At 38.6% G+C, this 15,483-nt stretch overlaps 1 protein-coding gene across 8 annotated transcripts in view; it reads left to right on the forward strand.

Annotated features, from left to right (window-relative positions):
• RALGPS1 (Ral GEF with PH domain and SH3 binding motif 1) overlaps positions 1-15,483 on the forward strand; it is a 397,330-nt gene that overhangs the window by 64,689 nt on the left and 317,158 nt on the right. For 7 of the 8 annotated variants that reach the window (XR_004648476.1, XM_034793617.1, XM_034793611.1 and 4 more), the window contains one exon: positions 12,090-12,173. The gene's annotated coding sequence lies outside the window, so the exon portion shown is untranslated. Of the gene's footprint in view, positions 1-9,844; positions 9,889-12,089; positions 12,174-15,483 lie in introns of those variants that run through there. The other variant, XM_034793613.1, reaches the window with a different exon arrangement.

Genomic DNA, 15,483 nt, shown 5'->3' on the forward strand with positions numbered 1-15,483 from the left:
TTAATTCTAGAAGTATACATAATGTACACAGGCGAATATCCACTGGACTAGTCATTTGGACAACAAAACAATTTCTCTTCCCGGTCTTCCAACATCTTCTGCCTCTTTGCCTGTCTGCACATGCTCCTCCAAAGTACTTTGTGATGACAACATAGCGAGACCCTGCTGTATTCTACACTAGTGCAATCTATAGCTTAACTGATAGGAAACCTTTTCTAAAATAAAGTTGCCTCTTTGAACCATTTTTGCAGTGCTTGTTACATCTGCCGGAGAAATAGGCCATCTGGAATAAGTTTTCCTCAATAAAATGGCTTTTTCTTCTCTGAAGATTGATATAAACCAAGAGACCCTGTACTTCCAAAGGCATCAATAGATAGAATAGATTTATTAATTTTTAAAAATATCTTGCTCACAATTACTTGTAAAATTTAAAAAACTAAACATCTTAAACACTATTTTACCCCTGAAGAATATGTCACTCCTCTGCCTTCTCTACAGCAGTGGTTAACTAAATATGCTGTTCATAGAGCTATGCTGATACCATCAGTGTTGCTATTGCTGCCACCACAATCAGTGTTTTCAAATTTATAAGATTGTGTTACAAACAATGCAGTTTTTTAAAAAGGAGTAAATAATATTAAACTAGGTGATTTGACAACCATGTTTTTAAAAATCAGTTGAAGAAAAATCTGAATTCAAGGTTTTTATGTTCTGGTATTATACAGTATACACAGGTTAAGCATTTTCTTATAGTTGATTAATCTCAATATTGATCCTTCATGAACTTGAGTTCTTTTTTCAAATTTCTGTGACTTGATGCATGGTTTGTTTTTATTGACTTACGGTGTTTGTTGTTGAAACTCCAGTTCATTTGCTAACTTTTCTATTCTTTCAAAACCTCTGGCAACATTTAGAATGTCCGTATCGACCAGTATAATACTTGACTCCTTGGGGATCCTTTCATCCCTTTGTATTATAATTGTATAAATGCCATACAGTGTGTAAGTTACCTGCTTGGTAGTGTGATTGCTTGCATAATGTTGGATTCCAACCAACCGTAAAAAGTCTTTCATTGTCATGCTTCTTTCGTCCTCTGTCAAATTTATGTGAAAAAAGTGTGCTAAATATGCAATGATCTCTCTTTCTATTACCAGTTCAGTATAAATTGAACTAGGTTCCATATATACATTTGCCTGGGCTGCTTTGTTAGAATAAAAATGCAGATCACCTTGCTTTGTAGTGTGTTCTAATCCTGTTGGTTTCTTTTCTGGGAAATTTTTGGTGTAACTGTGGGTGTTGAGTTGGACATTTTGACTGGTTTCTGTTTTGTTCAAATGTGGAGGATTCCGTATCTCAGGGGATAATAATTCAAAGGTTGTTGCATTGTCTCTAGTTTCCTGTTTCTGAGAATCTACTAGGAGATACCACTGTTGGTTTTTTTGATAAAGCCAGGTTTGAGCCTGTGCTAGCTCATGTAAAGTGGTGTCATAATAGTGTTCTTGGTCAGTAACCGTATCCATGCATATTGCGCCAAGCTGCAGCAACTTGGCTTTACTTGTGTTCTTTAGCCAGTACTTCTGTTGGAGTTGGATTTTATGGACTCTTGGTTTTTCTGCTGCCATCTTCCTGCTGGAACAAATTGTATTTAAAATTAGGCGCTCAGGTTGCTACATTTTTAAAGAATAATTATATGTAGCTGGGGATAGGAAACCTGGGAGATGGTCAGCTTTTTATGTCTTGCCCCACATACTCCAAACTATCTTATCTGGAAAGAGGATTCAGAAAAAGTTCACGCTGACGGTTCTATTTCTTTGAGTGCTGAGGTTTATTTGTCTGCCCTAGCCAAAGAGTAGTCAAATAGTATCATGGAACCTGCAGGTACTATGTAATTTTAATTTAGTTTGACCTTCCATCATGAATGTTAAGGAGTAAGCTCTCGAACTAGCAGAGCTCAACCCTAGTTGGTTCTGGCATAAATCTAACAATACCCTAGACTGAGGCAAGCTTGTGAAGCAGTGGATGAGATTGTGCACTGCAGAAACGCTGTAAGAAGAAAAACAATATCGTATGGTTAGTTAAGGCGATTTCCAGAGTAACTCCTGCCTTCACATACAGGAGAGGTAGAGTTCTTTTTTGTTTTGTTTTTGTAATAAGCATTCATTTGGTTACATATTTGCCTCTGTTCCTGGAGCTTTCTGTTTTTATTCCTGTTAATAGTAGTAGCAGCCCCTTTTTGCAATACTGAAGTGCTGCTGCAGTATTAATAAAAAAAAAAAAAATTAAAAACATTCAATTAATTTAAAAGCTCCAAGAGTACAAAATTCTCATGTAAATTATATATACAAACCATTTTGACTTTGCAAAACTAAAACTGAACTTACCTCCCCCCATTTTGTCAATTAAAAATTAAAATTAATAATGCAACTACAAATGTAATATTTAATATTTTCTCTTTAGTCTCTTCGTTTTCTCGGATTCATTATGTTGACACTGAAATTCTGGTAACATAGAGCTAGAGTGCCTTTTCATTGTCTAGTTCATAATTTAGTTGATAAGACAATAAAGAGGATACAATTTCCCTAGGCTGCATCAAGTTTTATTTCAATAAAGGAAGAAGAATCCTATACTTTTCATTGAGAAAGGAAAGATGGTTTTTGAGTTAAAGTAATGGCTGCTACTCAGTGTGTCCAGGTTCTGTTGCTGGCTATGCCACAACCTTCCAGCGTAACTTTGGACAAGTCGCTTTAATGTGTCTGTTCCTTAATTCATCCATCTATAAGATGAGGATAATAGTACTTCTTTACCTCACAAGGTATTGCGAAAATAAACTCATCAGGTACTCAGATACCACAGTGTGTGCCATAGAAAATCCTATAAATTGATATAATAATAAGGGTGAAAACTAATGGTAGATGTCTGCACTATATAGAAGCCACATTTCATGTTCTAGACCACTTGACATCTACTTATAGGAAGCATTTCCTATAAATTTGGGTCTGTGTGCCCTCATTATTGGAAAAGGCAATGCAGACTTTTTAATATCTGCCACAACATTCTATAAATGTCATTTCTTTGAATATCACTCAGGGTGACCTGTGAAATTAGGTATTTTACTATTCTACATTGTTTTATTTTCATGATATCATTTTTTTTTTATGATAGTGAGGTCATGCTACTCTAATCAAACCATACAAATTTAACTTTTTGCCACTTGCTATGTTAAAGTGGAGAGTTTGAAAATATTAAATAATTAACTGGATTTACTTTTTTCCTACTTTACTGCACTTTTAGTCATGAACCTAATCTTTTTTCTATTGTTTTTATAAATGTAATAATATTTAACTGCACGGTTAACTATATAGTTTACATAACTTTCTTGGTACTATGTGAAATCACTATAATACATGTGTCTTAAAGTGGAGCATACTCAGTTAAATCATAGCTTACTTACTGTTTTTACTTATTCCTGTGACCAATGGGTAGGTGTAATTTACTTGACTGTTTTCAGTCGGCTATCATATATCAAGTCATACGGTCCACATTTGCCTGCTTTTCAGATCTGCCTTTCAGAATCGATTTCTGAATCCTTTAAGAGAATGACTTGCAGATCGTTTGGAAAGGCTTCTCCTTATTCTCTTAATTCAGAAACTTTTGTGTTGATAAACCCAGTGGAGTAGGAAGTTTCTTTGCTTTCTCTAGTTCTGTAAAAAGTCTCCAGTCTTTACTGTCAATTGTTTTTCTTCCTTTAAAGGTCTTTCATTCTTTAGTTTTAGTTACTACTTGGAGCTTCTATGGCAACTGTGCATGTGGCAGAAGTTTGTACTCACTGTTTATAGATACCGCTGGTTAAGATGGCGTTGCTTAATAGGAATTTTAATGTCTTGTATAGTGTTTTGAAAATTTATTTTACCCGTCTCTTAGATAACAGAACAGGTGCTCAGGATTTCTCAGTTTTGAGCTCTGCAAAACTAGACCTGTTAATTTATGTTTTGGAACCTATATTATTTCTGGAATTTTATCACTTGAAATTCTGTTTGCATACATAAATGTGATTTTGCTATGTGTACTTTATCTGAAGTATTGTGGGGAAAAAGTATTCTGTTAAAACAGAAGGAATTTAGATGATGATGATGATTAAAATATTGATGCATAACACTGCCATATGAGGACAAACTCCCTCTCGCTCAAAAACTAATTATTTCGTACTGTAGTACATAAGAATGGCCATACTGGGTCAGACCAAAGGTCCATCCAGCCCAGTATCCTGTCAACTGACAGTGGCCATTGCCAGGTGCCCCAGAGGGAGTGAACCTAACAGGTAGTGATCAAGTGATCTCTCTCCTGCCATCCATTTCCACCCTCTGACAAACAGAGGCTAGGGACACCATTCTTTACCAATCCTGGCTAATAGCCATCAATGGACTTAATCTCCATGAATTTATCTAGTCCTGTTTTAAACTCTGTTATAGTCCTAGCCTTCACAACCTCCTCAGGCAAGGAGTTCCACAGGTTGACTGTGCACTGTGTGAAGAAGAACTTCCTTTTATTTGTTTAAAACCTGCTGCCCATTAATTTCATTTGGTGGCCCCTGGTTCTTACATTATGGGAACAAGTAAATAACTTTTCCTTATTCACTTTCTCCACACCACTCATGATTTTATATACCTCTATCATATCCCCCCTTAGTCTCCTCTTTTCCAAGCTGAAAAGTCCTAGCCTCTTTTAATATTTCCTCATATGGGACCCGTTCCAAACCCCTAATCATTTTAGTTGCCCTTCTCTGAACCTTTTCTAATGCCAGTATATCTTTTTTGAGATGAGGAGACCACATCTGTATGCAGTATTCAAAATGTGTGCATACCATGGATTTATATAAGGGCAATAAGATATTCTCCGTCTTATTCTCTATCCCTTTTTTAATGATTCCTAAGATCCTGTAATGCTTTTTTGACTGCCGCTGCACACTGCGTGGACGTCTTCAGAGAACTGTCCATGAGGACTCCAAGATCTCTTTCCTGATTAGTTGTAGCTAAATCAGCCCCCATTATATTGTATGTATAGTTGGGGTTATTTTTTCCAATGTGCAATACTTTACATTTATCCACATTAAATTTCATTTGCCATTTTGTTGCCCAATCACTTAGTTTTGTGAGATCTTTTTTAAGTTCTTCACAGTCTGCTTTGGTCTTAACTATCTTGAGCAGTTTGTTGTCATCTGCAGACTTTGCCACCTCGCTGTTTACCCCTTTCTCCAGATCATTTATGAATAAGTTGAGTAGGATTGGTCCTAGGACTGACCCTTGGGGAACAGCACTAGTTACCCCTCTCCATTCTGAAAATTTACCATTTATTCCTTCCCTTTGTTCCCCGTCTTTTTAACCAGTTCTCAATCCATGAAAGGATCTTCCCTCTTATCCCATGACAACTTAATTTACGTAAGAGCCTTTGGTGAGGGACCTTGTGAAAGGCTTCCTGGAAATCTAAGTACAGTATGTCCACTGGATTCCCCCTTGTCCACATGTTTGTTTGACCCCTTCAAAGAACTCTAATAGATTAGAAAGCCATGATTTCCCTTTACAGAAACCATGTTGACTTTTGCTCAACAATTTATGGTCTTCTATGTGTCTGACAATTTTATTCTTTACTATTGTTTCAACTAATTTGCCCGGTACTGACGTTCGACTTACTGGTCTGTAATTGCTGGGATCACCTCTAGAGCCCTTTTTAAGTATTGGCGTTACACTAGCTAACTTCCAGTCATTGGGTACAGAAGCTGATTTAAAGGACAGGTTACAAACCATAGTTAATAGCTCTGCAATTTCACATTTGAGTTCTTTTAGAACTCTTGGGTAAATGCCATAGTGTATTCAGCATAAAGACCACTGTGGTACAATAGCTTTTGTGCAGTAGCCCCCCGCACACAACATTTTCTCTTCTCAAGCTCAGCTCAACTGAACATTGTAAGGTTTCAGAGTAGCAGCCGTGTTAGTCTGTATCCGCAAAAAGAAGAACAGGAGTACTTGTGGCACCTTAGAGACTAATAAATTTGTTAGTCTCTAAGGTGCCACAAGTACTCCTGTTCTTCTTTTTGAACATTGTTAATTATGCTGATAATTTAGGAAAACCCCCAGTAAACCTCATCTCCTACAGTGCTTGTGCCCCACCAATTGTGGTGGTGATCTTTGTTTGACTATGAACAATAATGAGACTCACTTTTTAGTATAATTTTCCGGTGCACATTATATACTAAAAAGCCCTGAATTTACACAGCAAAATAAAATGAGATTTGTTTTTTCTCCTGCATTGACTGTTTGTATTGTTGTGGCAATAAGCCTCCATCTAATGCTCTAGTCTCATCTTTTTAAAAAAGTTTATGAAGAAAGTAAAACAGGACTGAAACATCCAGATAACTCCTCATAAGCACTGTTCATTGTTCCCAGTGTGTGTATCTGTATGTGTGATTTCCCTCAGTACTACTGGCAACATAACACTTGAAATGGTTTATAGATTTAGCTGTAGCTGATAAGTCCTTCACCCATATCCCCAAGTACAGTTCGGGTGCTGTAAACTCCATTTATTAGCTGCCAATGGACTATTCTGGGATAAAACTTTAGCTGGCCCAAAAGTGTGTCTGTTTGGTCTAAAAATGGATAAACCTTGACAATTACTGTATTTTCAAGATCTATTATACATGCCTTTGAAGATACACAACACCTGCTTCTCTGACCAAGAGAGGGCACAGAAGAATTTGAAATTGCACTAGTGTATGCAACCAGAATGCAAACATCTATGTTTCTAGCATCCAGGACCACAAATTAGTGAGCAACAGGGGAGGGGCAGCATCTCTTAGGCCTGGTCTACACTAACCCCCCAATTCGAACTAAGGTACGCAACTTCAGCTACATGAATAATGTAGCTGAAGTCGACGTACCTTAGTTCGAACTTACCGCAGTCCAGACGCGGCAGGCAGGCTCCCCCGTCGACTCCGCGTACTCCTCGCACCGAGCAGGATTACCGGAGTCGATGGCGAGCACTTCTGGGTTTGATTTATCGCATCCAGACAAGACGCGATAAATCAAACCCAGAAGTTTGATTGCCTGCCGCCAAAACAGCGCATAAGTATAGACAAGCCCCTAGTTAAGTATTCCCCAGATCCCCAGGTGCGTGGCTGTAACTCATACACTTTAAATAAGCACTGTAACTTAACCACATAGTGAAAAATAAATGTACGCAGCTTTTATTCAAATCACTATAGAAATTGGGTTGTAATGACTACCAATGCTTCCCTGAATACTAAACCAACTTCACTAATGTAAAATAGCATGTGCCATAATTACTCTCAATTTCCCCAGCAAATTTAACCCTCCACAACATCGGCGTTAACTAATATTTAATGTAAAGAGATGTTGGTGTGGACACCTATTTATGTTACAGATTGTTTCCTTTCAGTGTTGTATTGAGAAACAAGCCTGTTAGAGCTGATGTAACAACCCACTTAGATAGAAATATAGGTATGTTCAAACTGGCCAAGTCTGACAGCTGGCCACATTCCCGGGAGCAGCCAGCTGGAAAAGAAATTAGCAGACACAGGGCTCACTTTTTCAGAACAGCTATTCCTGCTCAGCTCTCTGAAAGTTATCTTCTCTCATATGCTTGTTTCCTCCCCACAGAAAGCTGGAATTCCCTGGTAACATTTATACAGCCTTGCTTTAAACAGCACACAAAAAAGTATATACTTTAAAACAAACAGCAAGTACTGTAAAGTAAAATCAGGATTGGTAAACGTAGCAGTCATTTTCTGTGGCGAGTTACTCTGCAGTAGCTGGTCACCAACACTCTAGCATAACAATTAGGAGTCTTAGGGCAGGTCTTCACTACGGGGGGGGGGTCGATTTAAGATACGCAAATTCAGCTATGTGAATAGCGTAGCTGAATTCGACCTATCGGAGCCGACTTACCCCACTGTGAGGACGGCGGCAAAATCGACCTCCGCGACTCCCTGTCGACGGCGCTTACTCCCACCTCCGCTGGTGGAGTAAGAACGTCGATTCAGGGATAATTCGATCCCCGAGAGATCGATTTCTATCCGCCGATTCAGGCGGGTAGTGTAGACCTAGCCTCAGTTATTCTCATTATCAACCTTCTTGCAGGTGAAAAGCATTCTGGCAAGTTTACTTGCCAATTTTCAGCACAGAATAATTAGTGATGATTTAAAGATTCTGCCACTGATGAACAAAGCATTTGGAAAAGCACCATCTCTTAATTTGGAAATACTATGGAAAACAAAACTATGTTTACACAAAAATTAAAATAAAAAAATTAAGAACATTACATTTGCTAAATCAAGCACTCAAAAGTTATGCATTGCCAGAATTAAGATTACTTATGAACCCTTAATTTCACCCCTTTCAGCACATGATCACATACTATTTTTCCATAGGATCCCTGCCGTATTCAGTGCAAAGAATGAACTCTGATCACTAAACAGGTAGCTAATGAATATTTATTTCTGGCATCACCCGTGTGTGGCCACAGGCCATGTTTATGGCACACCTTCCAGACCACATACTGAATATAGACTTATTACTTCACATGCTTTTCTGTGGTGCTGATCACCCTTGTTAATGTTTATGAAGTGCTACAAAGTGAGGTAAGGCAATATTATCCACATTTTATAGACTGGGAACTGAGGCACAGAAAGATTTAAACCAAAATTGTCAAAATTATCCATTAATTTGGGATGCCAACTTGAGATACCGAATACCTAATTCATATGTTCAAAACACAGCTCCCATTAGCTTCATTTATAGTTGTGAGTGCTCAGAACTTCTGCAAATCAGACCCTAGAAGGTAGAACTACAAAGATGATTTGGCTCATTATTGCAACTCCTAACTGTAGGCATTCTGTCACCTAGTGGAGTCCTCAGCCCTGAATTATGTGTCCAGACTACACATATAATGCATAGGGAGAGTTGGGACCTACAAAAGGGATTCACAGAAGCCAACATGCTAAGCAGCTGAACTTACTGGTGAACAGATCCTTTACTTTTTTTTTTCAATTTCAAAAGACATGAAGTGACCCCTCTACACAATGTCTCCTTTATGGTCATGTCACTCCTCTCTACAGATCTGTGGTCCATATGCATTTTACCCCCATTAAATCTTTGGCTTCCTGTGGCTCCAAATAAGATTTTCAGTCATTGCCAACTGTGATGATATTTCTGAGAAATAGACGTCCTCCTCACTTGGAACTGGACTGAGGCAAACAGCTCATCTTGCATAGGTTAATAAATAGCAGTCAGATAGTGCTTAATTTCAGGATGAAGATAAAGGATTGTGGTTTGAGAGTAATGAAGGGGAGGTAGTTTTAATAAATTCATAGATTCCAAGGTCCAGAAGGGACCAATCTACTCTGACCTCCTGTATAAAAGAGGTCCTAGAACTTCTCCCAAATAATTCCTAGAGCATATCTTTTAGAAAAGTATCCAGTCTTGATTTAAAAATTGTCAGTGATGGAAAATCCACCTCAACCCTTGGTAAATTGTTCAGATGGTTAATTACGCTGTCAAAAATTTATGCCTTATTTCCAGACTAAATTTGTCTAGCTTCCATTTCCAGCCATCGGCTGATATAATTTATACCTTTGTCTGTTAGATTGAAGAGCCCATTGCTAAGTAATTGTTCCCCATGTAGATTCTTATAGACTATAACCAGGTCACCCCATAACCTTCCCTTTAAGCTAATTAGATTGAGGTCTTTGAGTTTATCACCACAAGAAATGTTTTTTAAATGCTTTTAATCATTCTTTTGGCTCTCCAGTTTATCAACACCCTTCTTGAATTGTGGGCACCAGAACTGGCCACAGTATTCCAGCAGCCAAATACAGAGGTAAAATAGCCTCTTTACTCCTATTCAAGATTCTCCAGTTTATGCATTCAATGATTGCATTAGCTCTTTTGGCCACAGTGCACATTGGGAGCTCATGTCGAGCTGATTATCCACCACAACCCCCAAATATTTTTCAGAGGCACTGCTGCTCAGGATACAGTCCCCCTTCCTGTAATTATGACCTACATTCTTCATTCCTACACTTACATTCATTCACTTACATTTAGCCATATTATAATACACATTGTTTGCTTGTGCTCAGATTACCAAGTGATCCAGATTGCTCTGAATCAGTGACCTGTCCTCGTAATTATTTACCACTCCCCCATTTAGTGTCATCTGTAAACTTTATCAGTTGTGATTTTGTTTTCTTCTAGGTCATTGATAAAAATATTAAATAGTGTAAGGCCAAGAACAGATCCCAGTAGGATCCTCACTGGAAACACACCCACTTTGATGATAATTCCATGTTTCCAGTTACGTTTTGAGACCTATCAGTTAGCCAGTTTTTAATTAATGTAACGTGTGCCGTGTTAATCAAAATTTCTTCCGGTATCAAATCAGTTGCCTTACAGAAGTCTACGCATATTACTTCAACACTATTACGTCTATCAATCAAATTTGTAATCTCATCCAAAAAAGATACCAGGTTAGTTTTACAGGAACTGTTTTCCATAAACCAATGTTGATTTGCATTAATTACGTTATACTCCGTTAGTTCATTATTAATTGAGCACTGGATCAGCTGCTCCGTTATCTTGCCTGGGATCAGTATTAGGCTGACAGGCCTATAATGACCTGAATTATCCTATTTAGCCTTTTTAAAAATTGGCACAGTTGAGACAGAAGAGGTCTGTTGGTGGGAAATAGTAGCAACCTTAAGTTAATCAAGTTTTTTGTGTATAAATAGATGTGTGTACATAGATATTTTCTACCTACATATGTAATTTAAAGGAACTTCAAGATATGTGTAGACCAGAATAGAGTAACTGTGATTAATTTTTTCTGTAAGCCTGGCCTTCCTTCCCCTTTCCCCCTTACTGTTTGTTAATATCACTGTTTGCATTATGTCTAAAAAAATGTAGCAAAATATGCACATGCTGCTGGCAGGGTCAGAGAGTTACACTTTGTTAAGTTGCACAAGCTAACCCTGCAGAGTTTTAGCGTTTACCACCTTTCATATTGAATGACCATTTGTGCTATAGTGAGATGGTTCCATGAACCTTTATCCTGCTCTTCTGTTGCATATTGAAAAGTCACCGTGATGTGTAATGACTTACTCTGGTTGAAGAATTAATGATGTTGCTGTTTTTAATTTACGCAGGACAGCCATGAAAGCAGAATAAAGGCTTTCTTTCATGCAATTTGCATAAAGATCTCACCTCATTGAAAATCATAGATCTTTAATTCCTAGGAACTAATAATTCCCCTATTAATTCAGAAAAAGAAACACTCACTGAAAAGCACTTCTCCTGATGATTAAATAACCATTCTCCTCTTCTGGATGTATATTGTTGCATCTAGGAATCAAGAGGAAAATCTTACCTTATAAAAGTGTTAAGCAAAAAATCTTTGCAGCCTATTTCAGTTGCCTCTGTATCCTATGTAACATGCTGTATGTACTTCCTTAGGGAAGGCCAGTGGAGGTTGATCTGCTTCCCAGATTTTTATCTTGGCAGAACATGAATTCCCACTTTTCATCCATCAAAAAATATTATAGTTGTAATACTGAATATTTTGTAATGTAAATATAATTTTTAAAAAACACCTTTTCAGGTACAGAGATCTTTTTAGAATGCATTTTATATAGTATCTATCATTAAAAGTATCATAGACACTTTACAGTAAAACAGATTCATATTAAATTATTAAAATGGTATACGTTCAAAACAATAATTCCCATTAGTTAATATTTTGGAAATCTAGTAGTAGATTTTTAATACTTCAGTAATATGAAAGGATTGTAAATTCCCAGATGTAAATTGCTGAATTATACATCATATGAAAATTGAAATATAAGCATTATAGAATTTAAGATGGAAAACATGGCTATCTGATATTTGTATTGTGTAAGGAATAATCTGTTTTCAAAGATAACGGATTTAAAACACCATTAAGAACTAAATCTACAGAAGAGTGTGATTGTGTGTGAATTTGAAAAGTACTTTTGTATAAAACATAGCTTTATTTGACTTTTTCAGAAATTACTGTTCTGAGAGACATGTCGCAATACTACTCTTGTTTTTGAATACCTGAATTTGTTTGGAGACAAACATATAACATGGGTAAGTTAATCTGATTTTATTTATTATATAAAAAAAAACAAAGAAAAAAACCTTACAAGATGCATACTGTAGAATATGTACAATGTGCACATGCAGTGTGTTTAATGACGCCAAAATGGCCATGATTTGAAACATGCAGTAGCAAAACAAGGATTTTGATAATTTGCAATTATCATACTAAAATGTGTATAACTGTAAGGGAATGTGTATGTATCTGTATTGCACCAATCTCTCTGGTCTCTAGGTGTCAAATACAGGTGCTTTAAGTTTCAGTTATTGTCATGGTAGGGCTCTATTCTCCAGACCACCTTTACTGAGATTGTAGATCTATGCTTTGGTCTCAACAAGCTGAATTCTACACGCTGACAACTGCATCAAACCTGTGTTCTAAGGGAGAGGCATGCCTTGAGGTAGTTGACTTTAGCCAATTAAGGGTTTTGAAGAGGAGGACCAGCAGTCTAAAATAGATATAATATAGAATGGAAAACCTGTGTAGGCTACAGATCACAGCTGTAATATGTTCTCATCTACCTGTTCTGCTTAGGAGACAGACAGACATAATCATTATTGAATCCAAACATCACATGTAAGAGAGTGTGAAAGTAAAGAATCTATTTGATTTTTCCCTTTGGTCAAGTCCAGTGTTGCTGTTGTTCTAGCACCACTGATTAGTCAACAAGATCTTGATCCTTTATGGATGGATGATTCAGTACCTACTGTAATGACCTCACCGGGCGTTATCCCTGATCGCACTAGTGCAGGGGTAGGCAACCTATGGCACGCGTGCCAAAGGCGGCACGCAAGCTGATTTTCAATGGCACTCATACTGCTTGGGTCCTGGCCACTGGTCTGAGGGGCTCTGCATTTTAATTTTAAATGAAGCTTCTTAAACATTTTAAAAACCTTATTTACTTTACATACAACAATAGTTTAGTTATATATTATAGACTTATAGAAAGAGACCTTCTAAACATGTTAAAATGTATTACTGGCATGCGAAACCTTAAATTAGAGTGAATAAATGAAGACTCGGCACACCACTTCTGAAAGGTTGCCAACCCCAGCGCTAGTGTGTGCAAGCGGCTTGCATGCTCCCAGATAGGAGATGCAAACTGCTACATGGAAAGGACTCCTAGCTTACCCTTGAGCTAGAGAAAGTGATGATAGGCCCTATGCCATTCAACCAGGGTTCCGCCAATCTGCAGGCAAGGACCCACTCAGGTAATCCCAAGGCAGCCCAACCCCAGAGCCATCACCCCTAGCTGGAGCCTTCACCCCTTGCACCCAACCCTCTGCCCCAGCCCTGAGCCCCCTCCTGCACCCCAAACTCTTCATCCCTGGCCCCACCCCAGAGCCTGCACCCCCAGCCAGAGCCCTCACCCCCACCACACATCACCTCCATATTGATGCACATAACAAAATTCATTCCGCACATGGACATAATAAATTAGAGGGAACACTGGTCCACAGGCCTTGGTGAATTGTTCCACTAGTTAATTACAGTAACTCCTCGCTTAACGTTGTAGTTATGTTCCTGAAAAATGCTACTTTAAGCGAAACGATGTTAAGCGAATCCAATTTCCCCATAAGAATTAATGAAGCTTGGTTGAGGTGGTGAAGTCAGAGAGTGGAAGAGGGTGGGATATTCCCCAGGGAATGCCTTACTGCTAAATGATGAACTAGTACTCTGCTGAGCCCTCAAGGGTTAACACATTGTTAATGTAGCCTCACACTCTACAAGGCAGCATGAATGGAGGGAGTGGAGACAACATGGTAGAGAGAGACAGAGATACACACCGTGTATGTGTGTGTGTGTGAGAGAGAGAGAGAGAGATGCACATTGCCCCTTTAAGTACACTGACCCCACTCTAAGTACACTGCCTTTTTAAGTAGATCAGCAAGTTGAGAAGCAGCTGCTGCCAGCAAGCTCCCTCAATCCTGAGCTTTGTTGTGTCCCCTGCTGCTCTGTGGCAATGGGGTAAAGGAGCGGGGGGCAAGAGCGGGAGGGAGGGGGACACCCTGACATCAGCACCCCTCTTCCTCCCCTGCCCCCCTGCATAGCAAGCAGGAGGCTCCCGGGAGCAGCTCCGAGGCAGAGGATAGGAGCAGCACACGGCAGTGGGGGGAGGGACAGCTGTACTGCCCAGCAATTGATAGCCAGCACAGGGAACTTAGGGAAATAAGGAGCTGCTGGCCCACCCTGTTCCAAGCCCCCACTAGCTAGCTCCAACGGGCTGCTCTTTCTGCAAGCAGTGGACAAAGCAGGCGGCTGCCAAACAACGTTCTAAGGGAGCATTGTGCAGCTTTAAATGAGCATGTTCTCTAATTGATCAGCAACAAAACAACATTAACCGGGAAGTTACTGTACAATGACTGTTAAAAACTGTGCCTTATCTTGGGTCTGTATTTGTCTTGCTTCAACTTCCAGCCATTGGAGTTGTTATATCTTTGTCTGCTAGATTGAAGACCCATCTATTATCAGATTTCTGTTTCCCATATACATAGTTGCAGATCGTGATTGTCACCCTTAGCCTTCTATTTGATAAGCTAAATGACGACAGTTGTATACAACAAATGGAGAGGAGGACAGGTAATAGGCGAGTGGCAGCACTAATTTGGTTGACTTACTGTACCCTCTCTACACACTCGCACGACATAAATCATTTGAAGCTTATTATGTCTACTTTAAGGTGAGGTATGATGTGGAACTGTCAAGTGGTTCTGTTACCATAGAAATGGGGATAAACAGTGACACCATTGACATGTTAAAATGACCACTCTGAAATATTTGCGTTAGTTTCTCTTTAACTATTTCAAGACATAAAACTGGATTTCTTTGTGACCTCAAAGCATCACAACAATAACCTGAAGGGTAAAATAAAATCTAATAATAAATTTGTACAGGTGTTACTGAAATGTAATAGCACTGGTGACTATTCTAGTCAAGCGTATTCTCTTTATCTTGTTTATCATTATCTCTGTTGGGAATGAATGGGATACCACAGTCTTCATTGCCTTGGCATGAACACAGTTTTGTGCTGGAAAGATTGTTCTGATTAGAGATACTGCATAAGAGACTCTCATTGCCCAGGGAGAGTAAAGTGACTTTTCTTTCCTGTGCTTCAGTGATATTTCTTGTGATGCTGGACTATCTGTAGACTAAACGAACGAGTCTCTAAGGTGCCACAAGTACTCCTCGTTCTTTTTGCTGATACAGACTAACATGGCTACCACTCTGAAACCTATCTGTAGACTGTTCTTGAAATACCACTCTAGCTGTTGAATTGAAGGTATTTTTTCCATCAGTGAT

Source organism: Trachemys scripta, chromosome 17 (assembly GCF_013100865.1).
Source record: "Trachemys scripta elegans isolate TJP31775 chromosome 17, CAS_Tse_1.0, whole genome shotgun sequence".
NCBI lineage: Eukaryota > Metazoa > Chordata > Testudines > Emydidae > Trachemys > Trachemys scripta.